The sequence below is a fragment of the Pinus tabuliformis genome, chromosome 3_2 (genome assembly GCF_031772625.1).
Source record: "Pinus tabuliformis cultivar Carrire ecotype Pingquan chromosome 3_2, CPIR1, whole genome shotgun sequence".
In the NCBI taxonomy this organism is placed as follows: Eukaryota; Viridiplantae; Streptophyta; class Pinopsida; order Pinales; family Pinaceae; genus Pinus; species Pinus tabuliformis.
Window position 1 is genome coordinate 814,879,032 of NC_142302.1, and position 26,309 is coordinate 814,905,340.

Here is a 26,309-nt window from a genome sequence, read left to right on the forward strand (position 1 = left end):
CCCACACAAGTTGATATTCCAAGTTTATGTAACCAATAAGAACTATGTTTCCCACAAATAAAATTTCTCATCTTGAATGGGGGATCCTTGCCATGGACGAGTCTACTAGATCTATTTTTTTAGCAACATCTCTCCCTCATGAATTTACAACCACCTCATTAGATGAGGAAGATACTTTGAGTGATGTTATTGAGACGATTCGAAAGCTAAATCTTCATGCAATTGCATCTCAATTAGTAGAGAAACCTATGCCATATTTTAAAGGTACCCCAGGATGGTTCATCAAAACACTTGAAAGTGTTCATCTTGATGAGATCATAAAGATAACAACGAGGGGTACCACTAAACATGATGGAGGTGATATAGATAATTTTTTATTCAATTTTTGTAAATAATATTGATGCTTTATATATTTTTGAATTGAATTTATCTACTAACTTTGAACGAGGTTCCTTTATATTAGCTTCTTCTCATGATGAACGTGGTGAAGTTCTTCTCATGATAAACATGATTCTCTCATAAATAACAAAACATGAAAGTTGATGGACTCTCCATTTGGATCCAATCTAATTAGTCATAAGTGGGTCTACAAGAACAACTACAAATCAGATGGCTCACTTGAAAACAACAAAGCAAGACTTGTAAAAAAAAGATTTACCACTACAACAAAATAAGTCACCATTTACAATCTCCTTGCCTTAGAAACTCAAAATGGATGAAAATTTCATCAAATAGATGCGAACCCTGCTTTATTGAATAGATATTTGAAAGAAAATGTCTTAATGTCTCACCAAGAAAGTTTATTTCAGAAGATATAAGTAAATAAAGTATGTGACAATGGGATTGTGGGGGTGTGAATCGGGTTTGAAATTTAACAAGTAAATTACTTGTCAAGAGGCAATTTAGCTCTCAAATACGGACAACACTCCAATGTATTTGTATGTAAAACGTTTAGCAATGGTTATAGACGTCAACTTTGATGGGTAGCATCGATTTTGAAATTGCAACCCTAGCAGGAAGATTCAGGTCACATTGCTTGCTTGTTTGAATGTTGCTTCAAACATTGTTCCTAAATCGGGTTTGACTGGGCTTCAGCGTTGGAATTTTAAAATATATTTATTGTTTGAATTTGATATTTTTCATATTTTCTATTCTATGAAATTTTCATAGTTTTTATTCTATTTTTATAGTTAAAAAAAAAAAAAAATCAATGTTTTTGTAAATTTTTTAACTGTATTTTACTGGCTTGTGAAAATTTCAAATTCCATCTCTCGTAGATTCCATCGACATAAAAAAAGATTTTGTTGGTTTTACAAAATTTTAACTGTATTTTGCTAACCCGGGAAAATATCAAATTCCATCGCTGCTTGGTTCCATTGGCATCAAAATTATGAGAGATAAAATGTTTAAATTAGTAATTTTGTTTCCATTTTGATCGCAGCATCCACAAATTTGGCACCATCGTCCTGAATATAGGAAGCCTTGGCGGAACAAATTTTATTGCGGTGGTGTCCCTGGTGTTCCCATTCACCTTGCACTTCATTCACCGACGACTCAATTCTGTCAGCGTGACCCTCTTTAAAAGTTATTAGCGGCGACTTGCTTTTTGACCTTCAACAAATATTGATTGTGCACGAGGATTCCCATTCGCCTTGCATTTCATTCAGCCCCGGCTCAATACTGTGAGCGCAATCCTCTCTGAAAGTGATTAGCGGCAACTTGCTTTTCCAGCCTCATCCGTATTGACGAGCGGTGACTTTCTTTACCTTATGACGACGATTTCCATTTACCATGCACTTCATTCACCGGCGGCTCAATACTATGAGTGCACCGTCTTCAAAAGTGTTTTGCGGCGGCATGCGTTTCGACTTTTAAAAGTATTCATCCAAGTTGTAATCCTGTTTACCGATGTTGTAAGTTTAACGGATTAAGTTCTAAAATAGAGTAATTATATGGTGTTTTGAGAAAGGCAAATTTCGAGTAATTATGTAGTGTTTTGAGAAAGGAAAATCTCTAGATGCATTAGATTCATTAAATTCATTAGGTGCTGAGGTCGAGGAATTGCATGGTTTATTAAAAGTGGTCAAGTTTCAAAATTTTTTGCAGTACCAACATTTAATTATGTTTTTGATGATGGAAATATATTCACCACTATCAAATTTTTTTTTTAAAACACTTAAAATATTAAAGATTAACAATTGTGTAATCTATATTTACGAAAACCTCTAGCAAATTTTATCAAAATATTACCAAAATTTCAATAATTTTCAAAACAAAAAACATTCCGGTTAGACTACTACATTTTTCAAATAGTTAATCGCATCAATAATCATATGCTAGTCTAGAAAACTAAATCACACATATTTAAATATAAACTAATTCAAACTTAAGAGAAAATAACTTTAAATACGATGCTATTCGCAACATGACGCATCATCAAATTAAATATCCCATTATTACACCACTCAAGAACATTTATTTTTCATCTTATTCTTAAGTCCTAAATTTTAAATGAGTTCCTCCAACAATTTAATAGTGGTGATTGAACTGTATTCTCTAAATGTTTCTGTATAATGGTGTTTTTTTTAAATTGAAATTATGGATTTATAATAAATTGTGATACGTTGTTATTTTTCTAATAGTATCCTGCGCAAATTGAGTTAGCCAAACAGACTTTGAAAGTATCATCCTAGAGAACCCATCAACATCACAACCTTGCAAATGAACACACAAGTAAAGTGGAAGAATTTTAGAATAAAAGAAAGCTAAAAAGAAGACCAAAGCCCTTACAGAATTATAGAGAATAATAATTTGAAATCTAAAGCACCCTTCAAATTTCCCTGACAGCCATACAAATCCGAATCAATCATAGAAGATAATAATTTCAAATATAAAGCACTCTTCAATTTTTTGCGTTTCTTTCTATCATTTTAGTAGAGAATAAAAAAATTTGGTTGGGAAAAAAACAACGCGTAAGGAGTAATCTATTAATCAAATTCTATCCTCAGCATAGAATAGGATTCTATGCCATGTCCTATCATTACCCTTAAAAAGAAGTTCATTCTCAGTGTTTCTTCACTGTGAATTGCATGGAAAATTTGTTAACTGTGACTGCATAGTGGATCTATTAATTCAAAAATCAGAATCATTATACTTTATTATACATAGTTGAATCAATCATAATCAGTAAAAATCCATTAGCTACCATGATTAAAAAAAAAAAAAAAATCATTTACAAGATTGCATATTATTTTTTGACAATTTCATCTTAACACTTCTTTGGCTATCTTTAAAATTCTACCACTATGGTATTTTATGTTTAATTTTGAAAATTCCACCATAACACGTCTTTACCTATCTTTAAAATTCTACCACTATGCTATTTTATGTCTAAATTGGTCATTTAGGAATTTAATAAATGTACTTCACTTTCTAAAATTTAATATAGGTATAGTTAATTAAAGTGGTAAGAAGTAAGATAACATGCATGCCCGTGAAAAGGAAGATTTAATTTTAGCAATCCACATACCAAGTTATAGCATAACCCTCCAACCTCTCTTTCTCTCTCTATATATGTTGGAAGTAATGCTTCCATGTTATGTGTTCCATGTGTATTACAAGTTGTCAGTGAGTATTTTGAGGTGTTATTTTAGATGTGGTTGTTTCTATTTTGAGGTGTTATTTTAGATGTGGTTGTTTCCCACATGTATGAGTTGTTGTTGTGTCATGTCCCAATCATAGATCTACTTTCCTAAGATCTAGATTGATCGAAGTCAATAATTTGAATCCTATATATATGTAACCTTTGTGATCAATAAAAATATGAGAGTGATTTGTGTTGTTTGTAATTTTTCTCTCTCAATTTTTTCTAATATGCTATGAGAGCCTATTGTGGCTTGACTCCCTCAAGGGAGGGCCAAGAATATGTGAGGGGTCCTGAGTGCTATTGTTTCTATACATATTATTATATATGTGTGAGAGTTTATTTTTAGTGTGTGAAATTTTCTTTGTGATCCTGTGTGTAGATTTGTTTTTTTGTTTTCATCTTCTTCAAGCATCGTCATATCCTTCCATTATCGTGCTAACTACAAAGTTATGTTTGTGCTTATCTGCCCGGAACTTGCAAAGGAGTTAAATTCATGTCTGGATGATTTTTTCAAAATTATGTGCACTGAAAATCATGCCCATGAACTGTACATGTTGTTGCACGAATTTGGATTGGAGATCTGGATCTGAGATCTGGGGCAGAGGAGTTTCAACTGGCGAGTGATATATGTCAAAAGTGTTAAACTTGGAGGCAAATATCAATTTTTCTCTTCTACGGAGAAGAGATCTATGCGTTAGATGTTTCTGTTGCAATCTTGTTCTGATCTCAAATTTTGGAGTTTGCATTTTAAACATATTGAGTTTGGTCAACTCAATATGTGAGTGTAAGTTTGTTGGAATTGACCCCTCTAAACAATGTTGCTTTGAGAAGATGAGAAAAATCCAAGATAAAGATTGAACCAAATGAACAACTTTTGACCTGTGCTAAGGAGGGACATGGTGACTTATCTATGCCTTAATGGCAACTGATAGTTTGATGATTATTGAGTTTGTAGTTGTGAAATGTCTTTGTTAAGTAGTTTTCTATTTCTTTCAATTCTGGTTATAAAAAGGGTTGGTGGTTTTAAACTAGAAGTCTGAGTGTCTGAAACATAAATTCTTGTAAGGTCAAGTTGTTTGACCAAATTTTGACACATTGAGTATCGAGACCTCCATCCTAGTAGCTTATGCATAACCAAAAGTGAAATATCCGAAAGATGGTGGTTGGTCAATAGGATGGTTCATTACTTGACGAATCTTATCACGAAAGCCCCAACGAGATGAGGTGTCAATATTGTTGATATTGTAATGTTCATTAATGATGTTCAAAGGCGGCTACATTTTAATTGGAGGTCAAGTGACAACTCGAAGATGTGGTGGTGAAAGAGTAGTGTTTGCAAGATTCTAGAGTGGATGTGATTGCAGATGAAGACCAGGGAGACAAAGATTATCCTTTTTGTTGTAATATGGGTTTTCAATATTCTGCATGTAAGCATTACGGAAGGGTGTGGAAGTGATGCTTACATGTCATGTGTTCCATGTGTATTACAAGTTGTCAATGAGTATTCTGAGGTGCTATTATAGATGTGGTTGTTTACCATGTGTATGAGTTGCTATTGTGTCATGTCCCAATCATAGATCCACTTTCTATAGATGTGGTTGTTTACCATGTGTATGAGTTGTTATTGTTTCATGTCCCAATCATAGATCCACTTTCTTAGGATCTAGATTTATCGAAGTCAGTAATTTGAATCCTATATGCATGTAACCTTTGTGATCAATAAAAATATGAGAGTGATTTGTGTTGTGCGTAATTACGCACAACACAAATCACTCTCATATTTTTATTGATCACAAAGGTTACATGCATATAGGATTCAAATTATTGTATATATATATATATATATATATATATAGATATAAAGTAATTTGATCCCTCTCAACTTTTGGTAGTTCTGGAGTTACTATGGATCTAAGTTGGTATTTCAATATTAAAATAAATGCATATATTAACTTAATATAGAATGCAAAATTCATGATGCCAGTTTTCTTCAATACCCTTTGAATTAGGCTCTACTAATAAGCATTTTGGATGTGATACCTTTCAGTGGATCTGCAATGATATTTCCTCTTTTATATATATATATATATATAGATATAAATAATAAAATAAAATAAATTTAATTGCTTTTTAAACTTTGATAATTTTTAATGAATTTTAATTTCAAACAAATTCATGAATCAATTAAAATAAATTAGTTAATTCATCTACATTTTTTTGTGTGAACAAAGTGAAAACACTTCATAAATCTTTCTTACACCAAGTGATATAACAGTTAGAAAATCAAATCTAGATTTCAGTTAATATTAATTAATATCAATTCAGCCTAAATAATAATAAATTTAATAAATTTGATTACATTTCAAACTTTGAGAATGTTTGAATGTCTAATTACTTTTAATTTCAAAATAATTTATCGATTAATTAAAATAAATTTATTAATCTATGTGAACAAAGTGAAAACACTCCCTAAATCTAGTGCTTCTCAAGCTTTTCTTGAGTGTTTTTATATTATTTTAATCAAATCTAAATTTTATCTATTTTTAAATATTTAATAAATTTTAATTTAAAGTTGACTGTGTCAAAATAATCAAAATAAATCAATTAATATTATTCATCTTATTAATCAATATTATTCATCTTATTTATTGTAATCGTACATTAAAATAACCCTAATAACATGCAAAATTATCTAACATACAAGTTAAAGAAAGCATGAGCATCCTAGAATAACAACTATCACACAAGTTGAAGCAAGAATTAGCATTCTGCAATAACAATTATTAAAAGTGTAAAAATGTTGAAGAAAATAAAATCTTTCGCAAATTAACAACACCCACTTAGTACAAATATATGCTCCTCCTCTATTTGTTAGTGGTATATAGAACATATATTAAAAAAATGACAATAATCAAACATAAAATTTGCATATATTTCTCTATCTAACAAAGTAGACTGCCCTGATAGATAAATTCTACTCCGTTTGTGATGCACAATAGCTAGATATGGCACATAAACCTTCCCCATCTCCATTGCAAAAAACATTGCGGCCAGGGAAGTGGATCAATCTGCTATGATCTCCTCTAAAGAAAAGATAGCTCTTCCCTGAATTTCTAGGCATGTAGAATGAATATATATATATATATATATATATATATATAGAGGGTTGTCAAACCTGAGTCAAGAAACATTACTTTAATTTTTTTAATTATTAATTTTATTATTGTTGTTGTTATTTTATTTGTATTAATTTGATTGAGTCAATTTTTTTACATGAAATAACAAGACAAGATAATATCTCTTTCATATTGGGCTAAAAACAGAGTAGTCTTTAAGTGAGATTTTTTGGAGTTTTCGGAGGATTTTAGGCCTGAAATAAAAATTTGTTATCAAATCTTCATTTGTGTTGTTTAAATTTGTTTTTTGTTTGCATATATAGATTCAACACCCTGAAAAACCCTTAGCCACTTCGAATGTGAAAAGTTCACTAGTAAAACTTTTAATTTCAATGAATCACTGAGGGATTATTACAAATTTGATCGAAAATAAACCGATTTTTTTTTTCAAAAAATTGCATGTAAGACTACTATGTTAGAAACTCCTTTAATATATATATATATATATATGTATGTAAAAATATTATATTCAAAATCTAGAGTTAAATATTTTACTTTAATTATTATTTATTTAATTTTAATTTTATGTAAGTTGATCAAGTCAAAATGTAAAACAAGACAACACATTACAAGATCTCTACCATATTGGACTAGTGAGTGCCTCTAATTCAAACTAGTTAGAGAAAGAGTTTTGTAAGACAAAGTCATTTTTTGTGGTTAGGTATCTGTGATTCCCAAATGTCCGTGCTTTCAATGAATTTGTAAAAAGAAGAAGAAGGAATATATCTACTTAACTTACTTACAAATTAGGAAGCTTTTAAATGTGCATGGGAAAAGATTTAAAACTAAAGATCTTTTGAATGGAATTAACATTCTAATCTTTTGGTACTGAAACATGTGTGGAGGGAAAATTGCAAGGTAAATGTGGTAGATGGTTATAAGAGATTTTTGAATTTATCAAAATATTTATGAAGTTCATTGTTATTTTATATATATATATCTATATATATATATATATCTATATATATATAATCATTTATTGGGTCGAGAAACCCATTTTATATAGATAAAAAAACTACAATATAATTCAACACATAGAATCAAAAATCCTACTCCAAAATAATTTAATATTTTTTTTAAATAAATATTTGTAAAATGACTCTTTAAAAGGAAAAACCATATCCTATGGATATATTAAATCTTTAAAAACATAAATATTTCCACGTCAAAATTGTAATATTTGAAAATATTAATTTGATGTAGTTTTATTATAAATTTTTAATCATGCCATGTAAAAACATCATTAAATCTAATATTATTATTATTATTATTAAATCTAATATTAATATTAATATTATTACATATAATAACTTTTGATTAATAATTTCCTATGTTTGCATCTCAAGGGATTTGATCCGTGTGGGCGCATGATAGATTATGAGTTAGATAGATCTAGGTGACTTATATTTTAAAATGTGATATGTTAGTAGTGTATATTTTAAACATTGAGGAATAAGAAAATGTTAACAAAGAACGATAGTAGAATAAAACTAAAGCGAAAAGAAAAAATTATTCATAAATTGGACAAAAAATTAATTCATAAAGTGGAATTTACGTGGAAAACTTCATTTGGGAAAAACCACCAAGAAAAGGGGTTAGAGATTTTTATTACAATAACAATAAAATTATTACATTTCACTTGCTTATTTTTACTCATGGCCCTATAAAATTATTTTTTCATTACAATAACATGGGCTCAATATCATTTGATAATACTATGGGTTATTGATACTATAAGTGTGGACAAATTTGACTTTGATTTGGTATAACACCTAACCATCTCCCACTTGAGACCAAATAGAAGCTTGAGTGAATATTTTTGAAATTGTCTCTATCTCATGTGTACTAATTCTCTCCCAAGATGTCTTTCATCATGCTTGCATTATAGTAATCGATGTTCTACAATGATCTTGCTTATCTCTTGGAAAAATAGTTGTTAACATATTAGCTAAATTGTCTTTAGTGTGTATTTTTGCCAACTGTAACAACCCATCATCTAACACTTACAAATCCAATGCTATCAAAAATAAATGTGATTTTTCTTTGAATGATATACTGGGTTTTTTGTTAAATGAATGACACTCTAGATAATCAATGTGCTTTGTGTTAGAATGATATGTTGTGCTTTTTCGCTAAATAAATGACGCTTTGGCTATCATAACACAACACAACACATATTTTTCTTGTTTCATTACCATTTGTTTGGCATGGCACACATAAATAGGATGATTTTATTTCATCAGCGAAAACAACTTTGATAGAGCCAATATGACTGGTAATTATATTAGATTCATTCAAACACTTTGCAACTGAAGCACCCTCCTTCATCTTGAGGTTATATAGCTTCTTGATCAAATCACTTATTATATTAGTCTCCATGTTTCTATGTATATCTAACTTACACCAATAAAGATAAGAACTTTTAGCTCTAGTTGTTAAAAAAGGGACAACAAAATAAACTAAAACAACTTTGACAGAGGCAATATGACTGATAATTATATTAAATTCATTCAAATTCTCTGCAAATGAAGAACCCCCCTTCATCTTGAGGTTATATAGATTCTTGATCAAACCACTTATTATATTAATCTCCATACTGCTAAGTAGGACTAACTTACACCATTAATAATAAGAACCTTTAGGTCGAGTTGTTAAAAAGAAGGACAATAAAATTGTTGGAAATGTATTCACTACTGAGAAGGTGGGTGAATCATTGGTGATGGCCTTTATACCAATTTTAAATATTTTTTCACAACCTCAATTATCCATAAACATCCACAATGTTAGATCATCAAAACATATAAGAAGTAATAAACTCAAGACATAATAACCATAAGAAATAACCATGAGTAATATCAACACAAGAATGCACACATAAGAACACAAGTTTTTTTCTGGTGGAAACCCTTTTGAGAGAAAACCATCCTGCTGTTGCAGTAATGCTCAATTATTTTATTTATATGATGAGCACATTTTACATAGATTAGCATACACCCATAAGCTAGAAGACTTGGCTTCCTTTAGAGCTTGCTGACATCTATCAATTCAAAATTTTGTTTCTCTCATGGATCTATGGAAATCTATCCACTAGAAGCTCCCATGACTAACGATCCTCGCCCAACTATCATTAGATTGCCAAAATCCTATTGGATGGAGAAATATCTTCCTACTTCTGAATCTACCAAATCACTGTCTATTCTGAAGCCTCCACACCTTCACTCCCTCCATACGAACCACATTTCAGAATATTTCACACCGGGTTCTAAATTTCCTCAATATTAGCAACTTAACAACACCATCGTTCTGCACATCAAATTTGAATAAAAAAAATTTCGCTCGAGAGGGTTATTTCTTCTCTTCTTCTCACACCAAAACATTGCTCTCAAACACACCACAATCTATCAATTTTCGGCCACAAATGACACACAAATTCTAAATCCTCTTCTCAACTCTAACTCTAATTTATGCTCACAGTTCTCTGATATAACTTTGAAAAATAATGTGAGCAGCTGCTGCAATCTCTACTCGCTCACAATACCCCCAGCAATAGCATACTCTCACACTCTCATAACAACCAACCAAATAGACTCAATGCCTTCCTCTATTTATCATTTTTTTGAGTTGAGTCACATAGTAAATGCTACAACTTATGGATTACTCAAAAATCCTATTCACACACTTGAGATTTGGTTGAGATAGGTTTTTTGACCAAATCAACCACTAACGCTAGTATCCCTTTGCTATCCTCAAACTTAATCAACTTCTAGAGGCCCCATGCATGTTTTGAACACAAACCAAAAAGTTTCAAACAATAATGTCTCCATGACATCAAAATCAGTTGAGCAGTGTGAGGAATGTGGAGAAATTCTCGTGAAAAACCTTGGTTGCTCCCACAACACAAGCTCCATGTGATTGGAACTCCTTAGTCACTCCCATGGGTCTTCTTTCCAGTAACTAGAGCTTTTTAGTCGCTCCCATGACTCAACATCCATGCGACTAGGGTAGAGCATAAGGGAAAACATCTTTCCTCAACTCAAAAAATGCTCCATCTTCTTCCAGAGCTTGAAATTTCTATGTAGGAACTCTGGAAGTCAATGGAACCTCCACAACAATTAACCAAATTACTTTCACGTCAAACTAGGTTGGCTAGGATGTCGACCAACAACCATACTAAACATCTGGGCCATCGAAATTTTCCACAAACGCTCTCCCATCAGTATGTAGCTCCAGAACGTGTCAGACATCGTCCAACACCTATACAACCATATCAATAATCCACTGACACATGTACATCCTCTCCAAGACCAATGTATAACATCATAAACATGTGGATCTAACTGGGACATGGAGACCTAACCAGTAAGGCTCCTCAACTCTAACTCCTGTAGTAGCCACCAACATTTATATGTAGCAACATGATCGAGATGATCATCTTCATGGGAAGGCCTCCAAGCTAGTAGAACACACTATCATCCAGCTCAATAAAAACAACATGATCATGAGGACCATTTTTATTCAACCAGCTCATAAAATAGAAGAAACGTTAGATAAACAACTTCAAAATCAACCTCTTCAAGAGGGAAACCTCCTTTACATTACACAAATGAAAAATTCTTGGATGATTCAAATGAAAAAACATCCTTTCTGTATATAGGAGTTTAAGGAGTCACAATATAATCAGAGCCAGCATAACAATATTAATGTAAGGGCACAAAAATAACAATAGTGGGCTTCTATGGGGCACAATAATAACAATATGGGGACAACATGGGCACAACAATAACAATAAGGGCTACAATGACAATAATAATGGGGAATACACTAGTATTATAGGGACCTAACATGCCCCTCTCCTTCAAAAAGATGTTGTCCTCAATGCTTGAGTAGTTTTGGATGCTTCTATATAAAATTCGCATCCTCCCATGTGGAATCTTGAGTGGGTAAGTTCTTCCACTTGATGAGATACTCTGAAATTGGTCGATTTCATAGCTGTGGAGTTCTTGTTTATGTGATTGCTCCAGGTTCCAATATAATTTTTCCTTCCTCATCAAGTTATGGCAATATTGTTTGAACTGGGAGCTTGTCACCTATAACCTTCTAAAAGCATGAAACATGGAAAACTGGGTGCACTCACGAAGATGTAGGAAGCTCCAATTTGTATGCCATAATACCAATCTTTTGCAGCACCTTGTACAAACCATAATACTTTGGTGATAATTTATTATCCTTCTTAGCTTTCTTGAGGGACATTTTCTTATATGGTTTTATTCATAGAAAAATCCAGTCACCTACTGTTTCTTGGAAAACTAGTGTCTTTTCGATCTACTAGCCCTCTAGGATTGGTAGTTATCCTAGCAAACAAACAATCAAAGAAATTTGGGATTTCCTCTATGTATGATCGATAAGAGAGAAGCAAAGGGACCAACCTGGATCTTTCACTTGACTCCTTGCTTGATTTCTCTCCCCCTTGATAGAGCTTGCAACTCCTCTCCTACTTATCCCACTTAGAGAATACCCGCAGAAACAAAGTAGCAAAACACCATCAAAGCATCTCAATCTATTATATCATAAGCAATGCAGAATCAGAAATACATTGAACATACAATGGCATTCACAAATAACAACATTCATAAATATACGATTGTATGGAGGAAAACTCAAAGAACTTTATTAAATATGAAGGGAGAATTACAACCCAGCTATTTGATCCAGCATCAAAGCCCTCTTCACCTCATGAAAAGCAAGATCACCCAACAATACAATGCCCCTTCTCAAAGACAAACTTTTAGCACTTCCTTACAAATTACAAAATTCCAACCTCCAGATCTCTCAGATGAGGGTTCCATTTATAGATGTCTGCAAGGGTGTGAGTCATCTCTGGGTTTTTGATTAGTGTCATTCCACTTGTTGTTCTTCATTCCACTTCGAGATTTCTTGGATCTCTTACTCATTCCTAGGCAAATTCAGAGTGGCAAGTGTCATAGGAGAAGTTTCTAGAAGATTCCATGAGCATCCACTTAGCAAATTGTCTCGGACATTTGTCCATTCTCGCTCATCACACCCCATAGAAGGCCTCTTCAGTATGCATCGCACCTGGCTAGTGTAGGAGTTAGTATGCATAGTACCTTAACAGTGGAAAGTCAGTATGGTCCAGTTTTGGCCAGTTCTAAGTGGTTTTTCAGGTGGAACTTCTGGGGAATGATGCAATCAGTTGACCCTGATCCTTTAGGGTATGAAACAACACTTTTAGGGGTTAAAGAGCCCTAGTTTATCGACATATAAGATTGGGTTTGAAGTGCCCAAATATGTCTATAACAGTTTCCCCCTAAAGCATGAAGTCGTAAATCTTTTGATGTCGAGTGAAATGCTTTATCATGAGGATCCGAGGTATTTGAACTGGAAGGTGACTTGTATAAGATACAATACAAAACATCATTATCATATTATTTTTATGATCTAGATGAGGTGGGCATTCCCATGCTCAGCTTTATAAATTCATTTTCATGTACATAGAATAGATAATTGTCTGCAGTTGCAGACTGGTGATTCTTTATATGTAGAGTCGTCATCCCTAGCTTGGATGATCATCTATGCAGCTTCTGTGTACATTTGATGTCTTTATATTCCTGAATATATCGCAGCCCAGATGGATGAAAATAGATCTGGCGTCTTCAAACTCATTCAATATTCGCTCGATGTACAAGTCGATCCATGTGACAAGATGTCCTAAAGTCGAACATGGAAAGACATTGCCTGATTACCAGCCAATAATGTAAGCTGTTAACAGACACGAGAGGAATCACCGATAATGATGATGGCCCTCAAGGTACAACAATACAATTCACGTGGTGTGACTATAGGATCCGATGTTGAACACATGCAAAATCTTTTGGTCGAAGGCCATTGATGTCAACATGTCGTCGGAAGTGAGAAACTTGCCATTGAGGCATGCAAGCTTCAAAGTACTGAAAGGGTTGTTTGTAAGTCAACTTCTTGGATAATGAGCTGATGTCGACAAGAAGTGACCCATCGTTGGAGGGCCTTAACATATCCCACATCTATGACTCGAAACGAAGCAAATGATTTTCTAGAGGTGAAAAATGATCTGACGATACAAGGTTCAGGAATGGCGGTCATGAAAAATGGAGGGTGAAGGTATTTCAGTGGATGAGGCATTAACTGGATAGTGAATTCTCTGAATGACTTCTCTTGAACATATTGGTGACACTGAGATGGATTGGTAGCGTAAACCCCAAGAAATGGATGGTGTGGAGGACCAATGGTGAAATGACCGGTGAATAGAATAACCCAACCCGACTCAATCATGGTGATGGAGTGAAAGTGTCATGTTCAAGAGCGACCTGCTACCAATAAAATTCTTCGAGTTTTCTTCCCTTTTTCCCTAGTCATTGTTGACCAGTACCTCTTTATTTTTGTCAAGCTTGAGGAGGATAACATATGGTTGTTCTGTAATTTGCCCTTCGGGCAAACCTGTCGCTATGTTTTAGCGAGCCTAGCGACAATGAAACTCGTTCTTTTCTAGGTGGACAAGTTTCTCGCTATTGTTTTAACGAGTTTAACAACAAGGATAACTCAGTCATTTTCATGTTTAGAGAGTTTGAAAAGGGATGAAAATGAAACTCCAACAGTTCTTTTTTGTAGCATAATCCCTTAAGTCTGAAAAAGGATAAAATAATACAAAAGGGATGACTTTTCGATAACTTTAGCGAGCCGAAAAGACAAGCGCTCGAACTTTTTCATGAGATAATCCCTCAAGTCTGAAAAATATTAAGATATACAGGAGGGATGGCACTTCCCCTTACTTTAAGCAGCTAGAAAGGCCAATAGCTCAACAATCTTTTCATATTTAATGAGTCTGAAAAGAGTTTAAAGGAGGTTCATTTTTTAGGAATGAGTGGTGTTTAGGGTAGCAACTGGTTCCGGGTAAGCTTGGAACTTTTCAAAACATGGTGATGTGAAGAGGGTGGCTAACAGGATGACTCGTTGCAGTTGTTCCTCAAATAGGTAAAAAATCAAGTGGAAGCATATGATCAGCCAAAAGAATGGAGGTGATGGCAAGAACACAACCAAGGTTCAAAAGGCTGATAGCAGGGCAATCACAAAGGTTATTTACCGAAGGTGGGTTCATTTTTTAACGAGCTTGAACTCTGGGGGAACATATGCTCAGTGGTAGGTTTATTTTTTAACGAGCTTGAACCATGCGATAACATTGCTCATTATAGTGGTCAAATATGTTCAATTCACCGTTTAGCACATTAGATTCTTTCATCGGTCATTCAACCTGCTCAATCACTCCATCAAATTGATTAGAAATACATATATATGCACGAAAAATGAATTAAAAACTAACATTTTACTTGAAGTACGTGAATAGTAACATAAAAAGTAGTTTTACCTTTCATTTTCATCATTTCATTTCAAATTTGGGATTTTGGAGCTCTAGAGTGGTTTTCCCCCTCAAATTTCATCAGTTGATTTTGGGAGATCCGATGGACTATTCTCTGCACTGTTAGGACCAGGTAAGAGCTAACCCTGAGCTCTTCATTTTCATTCCATCCTTTCTTGATTTTGAGCAATTTTTTCCCTTTTTCTGGGCCCTTGGGGTTTGAAGAATTCGTTCTCCAACCATTGCACCTGCCCTATATCAAAAGGTTCGATGCATACTGAGTTGTACACTGGTTAGTCAGTATGCATATCACCTTGCTCAAAGGTAGGGTGCGATGGGCGCAGAAGGGAAACTTTACATAGTGATTTTTCATAAAAAAATTTCCTATTTTTGCTCAAATTTGGATCCTTACTCATATTTTTTTCTGTGTTTCAGATATTTATTGGATCAAGATGGTTGTCACGTGGCGTGAATGTGAACATGAAGAAGAGGACATGATTTCCTTTCATGACCAAGGGACAGTTACTGCATTACGAAACTGTGGCTTGCTAAAATTCTTTCGCATATCCAGCATGAGGCAACAAATCAGTTTGTTGCAGTATTTCCTCGATGCTTAGGATCTGATTGACTAGGTATTCCATATTAGAGGAAAATCTATTCCATTGATAGTCGAGGATATTTACTTTCTGATGGGGTTATCGAGGTGTGGTGCCCCTCTTTCACTATCAAGATCCGCCCGTGGAGGTGAATCTGTGAGAGATTATATTCGTCAGTTCTATAGAGATGGATCTCAGCCCAGCAGAGATGGCAAGATCAATATCCGAGATGTCACTAATCGGCCCTTGAGGACCATTTTATTTACCTTTGCTAGATTGGCTGGTAGCGCGGCTCTTCATTTGGCAAACAGATCTTACATGCAGTATGCCCTGGAATGCCTGGAACCAAAGGTGTTCAACTGGTGTGAGGCGGTACTTCCTGTTATAAAAGAACATCTCTCCAATGTAAAGAATGGAAGATCCAAGAATTTTGGCTACGGTTTCATATTGACTGCTTTTTCTTTGGAGACAATTCCACTGATGCAGCCTCAGAACATTTCACTGGGATTGCCAGCACCGAGGGTCCCACGGATGTAGATACGGGATGATCTTATGGCCAGACATGCTAGTCAGTCACAAATTTCCTTCTCTGGTGCCTTTTTTGAGTGGTTCAACCTTCAGGAAAACAAATAACAACTTAGTTCATCCTAACAACTTCCATGTTCCACACTAGAGACATTTATGAAATCTTCTTATCAACTCCAACATTATCACACTATCATGATTCCATGTCCATAAACTCATCATAGTCTACTATCTTCTCTAACATATATTGATTTAGTGGTCCTCCCCATTCTAGATAGATTCTCTATTTCATCATTTTGGAATGACATTATGGATAGATTCTTTACTTCAACATTTTGGAATGAGATTGAGAGAAATTGTGATATTAATGTTAATATGGAAAACAAATACCAACTTAGTTCATCCTAACAACTTCCATGTTCCACACTAATACATTTATGAAATCTTCTTATCAAACTCACAATAGTTCCCATTATGCACCAAATATTGTTAGAGTACCATGCCACCAAACTTATAAAGTATACAATAGTTCCCATTATGTCATTATGCACCAAATATTGTTAAAGTACCATGCCACCAAACCTATAAAGTATGAAAGCATTTTACTTATTTTGTTTTTGAATGCTTAGAAAATACATTTTACTTGTTTTATTTTTGAATGCTTAGAAAATACATTTTACTTGTTTTATTTTTGAATGCCTAGGAAATACATTTTGCTTGTTTTATTTCTCAATGCTTAGAAAATACATTTTACTTGTTTTATTTTTGAATGCTTAGAAAATACCTCGATATCTCAGGTTAGAGGTGTGCAATATGATGAAGTCTTGTCATTAGATGATTCCAAATTGTTATCAAGTTGATGTCACATCAACTTGAAAACTTACATTTGAAAGTTAATTTCCAAATTAACAAAAAAATTGTCATAAATGATGTCTTATATCACCTTTATCTCACAATACTTATGTATATAGGAGTATTCACAACACACTTAACACACCTAACATATAAATTGTACACACCCAACATACAAATGGTTTGTTATAGCTTAGATATATCTATTAAATCAACAAAATATTAAATTATTAATATTAACATTTAAATAAACATGCATATTTACATTAGAAAGCTTACCATTTTGCAAAAAATCAACACTTGTGTAATAATTTTTCATTTAAACAATGACCATTTGGTAATACATTGGAGTAGTCTTAGTAAGACTCAAAATCAAATCTTCGAGTTGTCACATAAAACCATGAGTATATCCAACTACCTACAAGTTAGATATATCAGTAATTTTTTGGTTTAATAAGAGCCGAAATATTGCCAAAAAAAATGGTACCTACTCTTATTTTATCATAACAAGCTGAACATATCTCCTTATAACAATAGAACCAGAGTGGAAAAGAAAATTGCTTATAAGTCTCTTATTCACCCAAATTCTACCAACCTAAGAAAACCCTTATACAATAACAAAAACAAAATTTATAAACTTAAACATTTTAAAATTAAAATTTATTACTACTCAAACAAAATTTTAGAACTCAAGATAATCTAAAACTCATATTTATTAATCCATTTTCACTTATAATTACTATTTTTATTTGAGAAGCCAACATAAGACATTCGAAAACATTTTATTATGAAACGCTCAATGATCCTTTTTATTTTATTTTTAAAAGAAAGCATAAGACATTTGAAAAAAGAAATTACCAAATTACTAAAAACCCCATAATATTTTTTTTTTTACTAGAAATTATCTAATCATTATGAATTATAGTAATTATCTTTGATTTTATATACGACTTGACATTTGCCAATATTCAATTAAAATAATTAATCATTTTTTCAGTATTATAGAAATTATCTAATCATCATGAATTATTGTAATTATCTTTGATTTTATATAAGACTTGACATTTTGTGAATATTCTATTAGAAAGATTAGTAATCCATTTTATTCTTTATTATTTAAAGAAATATAAGACATTTCAAAATGTTTTATTACAAAGATTTGAATTTGAATTTTATTCTTTATTATTTTATTCTAAAACCTCATGTATTATCTTGATAGAGATAGTAATTATATCATTTTTTTAATATTTAATATTATATAATATATTTATTTTAAACCCACATCGAGGAAGTTGAAAATATATGAAAAAGGGGTATATTAGTGGGTCTTAAAACCCGTCATTTATTTTGATAAAGATAAGGAAGATTACATTAATTTTTTAGATTCTCTTAAAATATATAAAAATATATATATTTTTTATTTTGATATTGTTTAAAAAAATTAAAATCCATCATATATTTCCATAAAGAATAATTTTTTAATATTCTTAAAAAAAATTATATATATTTTGATATTTTGATATTTGCTATAGGAAATCTCTAGAAAGTTTTTTTAAATCATTTTCATTTTATAAAAATTATTTATATTGATAATTTTGTTAAAGATGGTTTTTATCAAATCACTTCTTATTTTGGTGAATGATGAATGAATAATTCCACGATAATTTTGGTGAATGATTGATTGATAATTAATCATTCATTGGAATAATTTAAAATAAACCCCAAGATCAAACTTCCAATTACTATAACGTGCTTCGAATCCTTTGAAAAGGATTTAAAATGCCTTTAAGAAATACATTAAGAAAAAACAATAAATACATTCGGCAACAACCAGACATGAAAATCAATTTGGAAACCGAAATTTTCAGAGAAATGATTTACCCAAAAGCTCACTGCAACATAACATTTGGGCCTCCCCGGACTAATAATCCGACTTCGGATTATTCAGCCATGGGTAGCATCGAATAATGATAACTGGACTACATATTGTCGCGATCGCGAACACATTCCGGAGGCATTTGCTTGTTTCTGGGCGTCTCAGTGCAGTAATTGTAGTGGTGTAGTGCTTCCTCACCCATTTCAAGTACCGCCATTGGCGCCCACATCCAGTTCTCTGAACTCCTCCTGATCCCACCACCGCTGCCCCTACGTAGCGCACACTGATTGTGGAGCAGAAGCCTCACAGGCATCGACATGGAATTCCCTGTAGGAGGCGATGAATGGTGCTTTGGCTCAGTCGGTTTTCTCCAGACACCCTCGGGTGGCCCAGTCATCAGAATTCCACAAGATCGAATAGATCTTCATCGGCTGGTTAAATGGGTACCTCACTCCCAGATCCTTGCTGTTCTTGAACACCCGGATTGGTACCTCATCTACCAAAAATTTGCGCCCCAAAAAAAAACATCACACCAAACCATATTAAACCAAAAGAGGTTCATTGTAAAATTACATGCTACATTTGCATTTGGCTCTGGTTCGATAATAAATAATGGGCTCGAGAATGGGGGCTTACACAATTTGATACATGTTCCAGAGCACAGCATAGGAATGGTAATCCTTGGTGGGGTCGAACCAGAGGTATATTTGATGTTCTCTCTCACCCTTCCTGCCTGTAAATACATTGGTCTGAAGAATGTAGGGTTCCCCGGACTTGTTCCCCAAGAATTCAAAGTCTATCTCATCATGTTCTGTAGTCTGAGAAGAAAGCTGCCTGCACCAAAAGGAATATAGATACATAAATAGGTAGAAGAAGACTTAGACCCCCAAAACCCCCCAAGATTATTATGAAAACTTACATAAAAGGCGGTGACAGTGCCAGCGGAATCGTGAGGAACTAGCGTTATCTGCATACTAAAATTCCCAAATAAATATGTCCCCTTAGACTCGAACCCGGCACCTGCCAACCCATATTTCATCCCACATTGTTATTCCCATAGCTCATAAAAGGATAAAACAACCCAAAAATATGCAGAAACAAATCCAATGTATAATAGCTTACCATACTGTTTGTTGAGGAGAAGCTCGGTCTTTCGACCGCCATGGAATTGTTTGATGTGATCTGAGCCCCAGCTGGCGACATAGTTGTTGTGAAAGGGCACACTCACTGGCTTCCTGGGAGTGGCAGCCATGGCAGCAGAATGGAGTAACAGAATGAGAAACAGAACAAGAAAGTGTGTCCTCTTCATGGCTTCCAATGACCTTACTGGGCCCAAAAATGAAGCCGTGCAGAGGAAGGCGAGCCTTATTTCCTAACGAGGATCCTATGTATCTTCCCATTGAACACCAAAGCTGCGAAAACAATTTGTTGAGCAGTGATATAAATTTAGTTTTTCTAATTTAAATATCGAGCGGGAATGTTGAATTTGAAATTCTGTGACGCAGATGGTGCATGGACGGAACGAAATTACAAATTCAAAATTCAAATTTTAATTCCTTTATCGCCTTTACTAAATTCAAAATAAAACGGAATTTGGAAAACGGTGGTAGACGAGGAAGCCAACGGAGGTTGCAGGAGGAGACGGGACAGGTCTGACAGTGGTCGCAGATACATTGACTACTGGAGCTTTCCGGAGGTAGGGTGATCGAGGTGCCGGAATATGCATGGATATGTATGGCTTTCATGCATATGTAGCATGCCTTCGGATGCACGAATGTCCTATCACAGGTACTTAGCGCTCATTTATGTTTCTATAGGGTTGGAAATAGAATTGAAAAGTAAACACAAATAAAACAAATGCAAGAAAACCAATCGTGTACTCGAAGCGCCACCATGCTACTGAGACCCTGATGTCACCAAGTTATTTGTTCACACAAGTTAGGCTTCTCTTCTTTCCATGAATCAATCTAAAGGAAAACAAACTTGCAAAGAAAAATAAAGGAAAACGAGGTTTTAGATCATACCTTTAATTCTATGCATATGAAAAAGAAAATAGAAAATCAATTAGAGACAACTAGAATTTGGAGAAACCACACCATAGTGGACACATGGCTCTTCACTCACATCTTACCGTACACTCTTCGCCCTCTAGTTTCCATGCAACTAAGATCACACAGAAAGCTTGTGAAATCAACTATGCTCTAATCCCTTTAGCATCTCCCCAACAATGACATCAAAAATGTTGGTGGAATTATATGTATTCTAATTCCAACATTTAATTATCAATCTTGGGTTGTAAGACTTAGAGATGCAAGCACATGATATGCAATATTAGAGCCTATTCTAGCCTATGTTAAAAACTAACCCTAGAAATAACTAATCACTAAGGATTATCACTTGTCACTGCACTATGGGACTCTAATGCTTATCAAGTTTTGAACCACATTCTTTTATTAACAATGTTCATGTGGTTTTATATATGTATCTTATTAGGTCTTGAGACTTTGGGGGTTTTAATACTATAGTGATGAAACCCATTAAAGTAAATTGCAGAAAAGTAAATGTTGCAACTATAAGAAAAAGCATACGAGGCAATTAACGAAACCAAGGCAATAAACGATAAGAAATGCGTTACCAAACTATCAAAGGATAAATGCTAAGAAGGCTTAGAGATATATTGCAGGTTCTTATTTGTTGTAGGAATATTTTACCAATTAGTTGCAAAGCTTCAGTCAATTAAAGAATCCTAAACTGCAACTTACATATATTTTTAATACTCTGTTCTAGTACAGAACCTAGTACTAAATTAAGTACAAAAAAGCTGGAATTTGAAATTCTGAATAAGTACTGAATTAAGTATGGAAATTTTGTAAATTGAAATTCGAGATATTAAAACATGTTAAGAAACCAATTTAAATTTGTTTTACTCTTTAAACCTGAGAAAAAATCAATTTGAATATGATCCTAATGCATTCTACTTAACAGATCTGAAAATAAATCAATGGATCTAATACTATGTGAAATACAAATGTAATGAAAAATTGAAAAGAACATTAAATGAAATATGAAATCGAATGGAATTCACTTCTTAAACCAAAAGAGAAGTACTAAACACTAAATTGAAAGCATGAAAGTAAATAGATCTAAGTTTTATCTATCATGAATTCATTGCAAAATAAAACTAAATTACAAGATGCAAGACTAATCTGCAAAACACATGAAACATAGCAACACTTACCCACACTAAAGGTCCCTTCCCAAGAGGTTAGTGTTTCTAAGAAAATCTTGTATCAAGTTAAGATGATGTACCACAACTCAACAACCATCATTTCTTTATTCACTTCAAAAAACTCTCTTACAAATAAGCTCACTAAGTCTCTCCAAAAACGAATCATTGATCTTCTCTATTACAATAATGAACAACATTATTCATATGTAATTTGAGGCATTATTTATACATAAAATCCATTGAGGAAGGATAAGATCCAATCCCCTAAACTTAGAAAATGAATTTACAAGTTTAGAAGAAAATCTCATAATTCTAGTTTTTTTGCAATTTTATACAAATTGGTGTTAAAGAACTAAGCATATCTTCTAGACAATGTTGTATTTTAGGGATATGTTTCTATGGAACCTAACTGGTTATATTATCAATAATAACCTCTCTTGTACTTTCCTGATTTGATTCCATGGCCTTAGAAATAACGCTAAAAAATGATTGTTTAGATTTTTTCCCAATCTGGGTTTTGCAGAAATTTTATACAAACCTGCTTCGAAGAACCTTTTTTAACTTTGCGACTTTATTGAATTTTTGGAACGGTTTGAGATCCGAGTAATTCACTATATTTTTTAGAAACCCATTTCTTGGATTCTTGATATTCACCACCATAGGTTCGGAAATAGAGGTGGAACATGGCAGTTTCAAAATTGTTACATATTTTTTGTTGTACTTAAATCATGTGCTAGGATCCCATGTGTGATCTAAGTATATTATAAGTTTTTTACCATCGTATTAGATCCATGTGGCACCTAATTTACTACGTTAGATAAAATAAAAACATATTTTATAATTTTGAAAATTTTCCCTTCATAAGTGCAGAACTAAGTATTGAATTGTTGAATTGTCAAATTATCAATGAGATTTCCATATTCAAACATGCTTCTTAGCCACATAGTCACATTAGCAAACCATCATTGATAAGACCATGTTAAAAGGACATTTAATCATTAAAAATATAAGAAATCCATCATAATTAACCACATGGTAGAAGAGGTTCATTTAGTGCAAGTTGATGGTATAATGTTGTGAAAAGTATCTTACATGCAGGAATATGGCTCATGAATAATATCTTTATATACTAAATGATATGACATATTTAGGGCCCAACAACTGTCCTTCTGAGGGATGGCAAGTACACAGTATTTGTGTGGAGTTTCTATGTAACACATAAATACCCCCAAATCTATTGATAGCTCAAGATTCTTCCTTTATTATTTGGAGACATGTCAATAAACAAAGTCTCCAAAAATCCTGAAGTTTGTCACATCCGACTTCGTCCTTGAGAAATCCTCCTCTAGTGTAATCATGCCCAGAATCTGATGAGGACTTTGGTTTTGCAAATATACTACTACATTGCAATCCTCAACCCACAAAGGTAAAGATATTCCCTTTTCATGCAACATCACCCTGGCTGCTCCCACAATGCTACAGTTATTTCTCTTAGCCACCCAATTCTTTTGTGGGTTGTGGGGTGTTATCAACTCTCCTCGAATGTCTTCTTTTGCACATAAATTTTTAAATTCATTCGACACGTAGTCACCTCTATTATCGCTTCTGAGAGCCTTCACCTTCTTGTTGGTTTTCTTCTCAACTAATGCCTTGAATTCTATGGACTTGGAGAGTGTCTCTTATTTGTTCTGCATGAAAACGATCTAGCACTTGCGTGAGAAGTCATCAATAAAAATGAAAAAGTATTTGTGCTTGATAGTGGAGGTTGTCAAGAAATTTCCACAGACATCAAAGTGGATCATTTCAAGGACTGCATGTGTTTTGTTGTCCCGATCATGGAAAGTGGATTTTGTGTACTTCCCTAAGGTACATCCTTTGCATACACCTTTCTAGTCAGGTGCTCCTTTGGGGAGGCCGGTGGTTATTTGCTACATAATATTCAAGGCACCATGATGAAAATGGCCAAGTATTTTGTGCCAAAGTTCACTGACATCAGAACTCTACACCTTCTCCACCATTATACTTAATGCAACATAGTCTTCCACATCTAGCTTATACAAGTTCTTCACACAAACCCCTATCTTCTTCACACACACACACACACACACACACACACACACACACACACACATATATATATATATATAAAGTAATTAAAATTAAAAATAAACTCATTATATTTTCTGAAGTGTTAAAAATGTATAACTATTATATTTTTGAAAATTATTTTAATACAAGAAATATATTATTTGATTATCAATCTCAATTATTCTGTGATAAAAACTATTCTAATTGGGAAAAAAAAAATTAAAAGTAAAAAATTCAATTATTTTATGATAAAAAATAATAAAATAGGAATGTGTAATTAATTCAAATTTATAATATAAAATTACTATGTTGCTTTAACATATTAATAAAAAAAAAATTCAATATATATCATAAATAAAAAATTTCAATAATATTAATATGTATTTAAAAAAATATTACTAACAAAAAACATTTTGATGTTTAAAATGCAGTTTATATATAAAATATTTCAATGTTATGCAAAAAGTTTGATACTTTACATATAAAATATTTCAATGTTATGCAAAACCTTTGATACTTTACTATTTACAAAGAAAACTGTGTATTTAAAAAAAAATCCTAAAACATTTCAAATAGTTTTACTATTTTACATTTCAGTGTTTTTCTGGGTTTTTTTTTTTTTTGTCTATTTTGACTAAAACATTGTTGAAATTGAAAATTTAGGTTGTGAAGACTTTTCAAATATACTTTTTTTTTGTCAATTTTGACTAAAAATTTGTTGAAACTGCATATTCATATTTAAATTGTGTTGAAACTGCATATTTAAATTGTGTAGACTATACAATAAAGTGTCCAGCGAAAATTAATTACATATTTAAGTTGCGTAAAGTACACAATCCAAGTACCCCAAATAGTTAATATTTGTTTAGTACACAATCCAAGTGCCTAATTTTCAATCATTAACCCAAATAATTGTTTAAAGTACACAATCCAAGTACCCTAAATAGTTATTTAGAGTACACAATCCAAGTACCACAAATAGTTAATCCAAGTACTTAGAGTATACAATCCAAGTAACCCAAATAGTTAATAGTTGTTTAGTACACAATCCAAATGGATAATTTCCAATCATTAACTCAAATAGTTTTTTAAACTACATAATCCAAATACTCAGTTTTCAATCATTAAATCTACTTATACATTCAAAAATACAATTTAAATAATAAAAAAATTAATATATACATACATATGATTTCCATATAAAAAATATTGAAATAATAAAAAATACATAAATAAGGAATAAATTACATTTATACATATGATTTGGAGCTAAAAAAATTCCATCCTTCTCACCGCGGGTAAGATATATATTGGTACTATAACAATATCACCGCGGGTAAGATATATATTGGTACTAGAACAATATAACAATTTAAAACAATTTAATCGTATTCCTTATCCAAAAAAATCGATCCTCGGTTAAGATTAAGATATATATATATATTGGTACATAACAATTTAATCGTATTGCTTGCTGCTTGGTTGGTTAAGATATATATAGGTACTATAACAATTTAATCGTATTCCTTGCTGCTTGTTTTATTGAAAATATTACTCCTTTGCCTCCCTACTGCTCGTTTTATTGAAAATGTTACTCCTTTGCTTTATTTTATGAATGCTTTTAATGAAATCATTAACCTTCCTAATAAAATATTACTGCTTTGCCTCCCTACTGCTCGTTTTATTGAAAATGTTACTCCTTTGCTTTATTTTATGAATGCTTTTATTGAAATCATTAACCTTCATAGTAAAATATTGCTCCTTTGCCTCCCTACTGCTCGTTTTATTGAAAATGTTACTCTGCTTTATTTTATGAATGCTTTTATTGAAATCATTAACATTCATGAAAAAGAAAAACGAACCTACCTATTCAATATATATATATATCTGGAACTTCTTCCCTCTCGATCATTG

At 32.7% G+C, this 26,309-nt stretch overlaps 1 pseudogene; it reads right to left on the bottom strand.

Annotated features, from left to right (window-relative positions):
* Positions 1-19,181: 19,181 nt before the first annotated feature.
* LOC149183116 (xyloglucan endotransglucosylase protein 2-like) lies at positions 19,182-20,387 on the bottom strand (annotated as a pseudogene).
* Between the last annotated feature and the right edge of the window lie 5,922 nt (positions 20,388-26,309).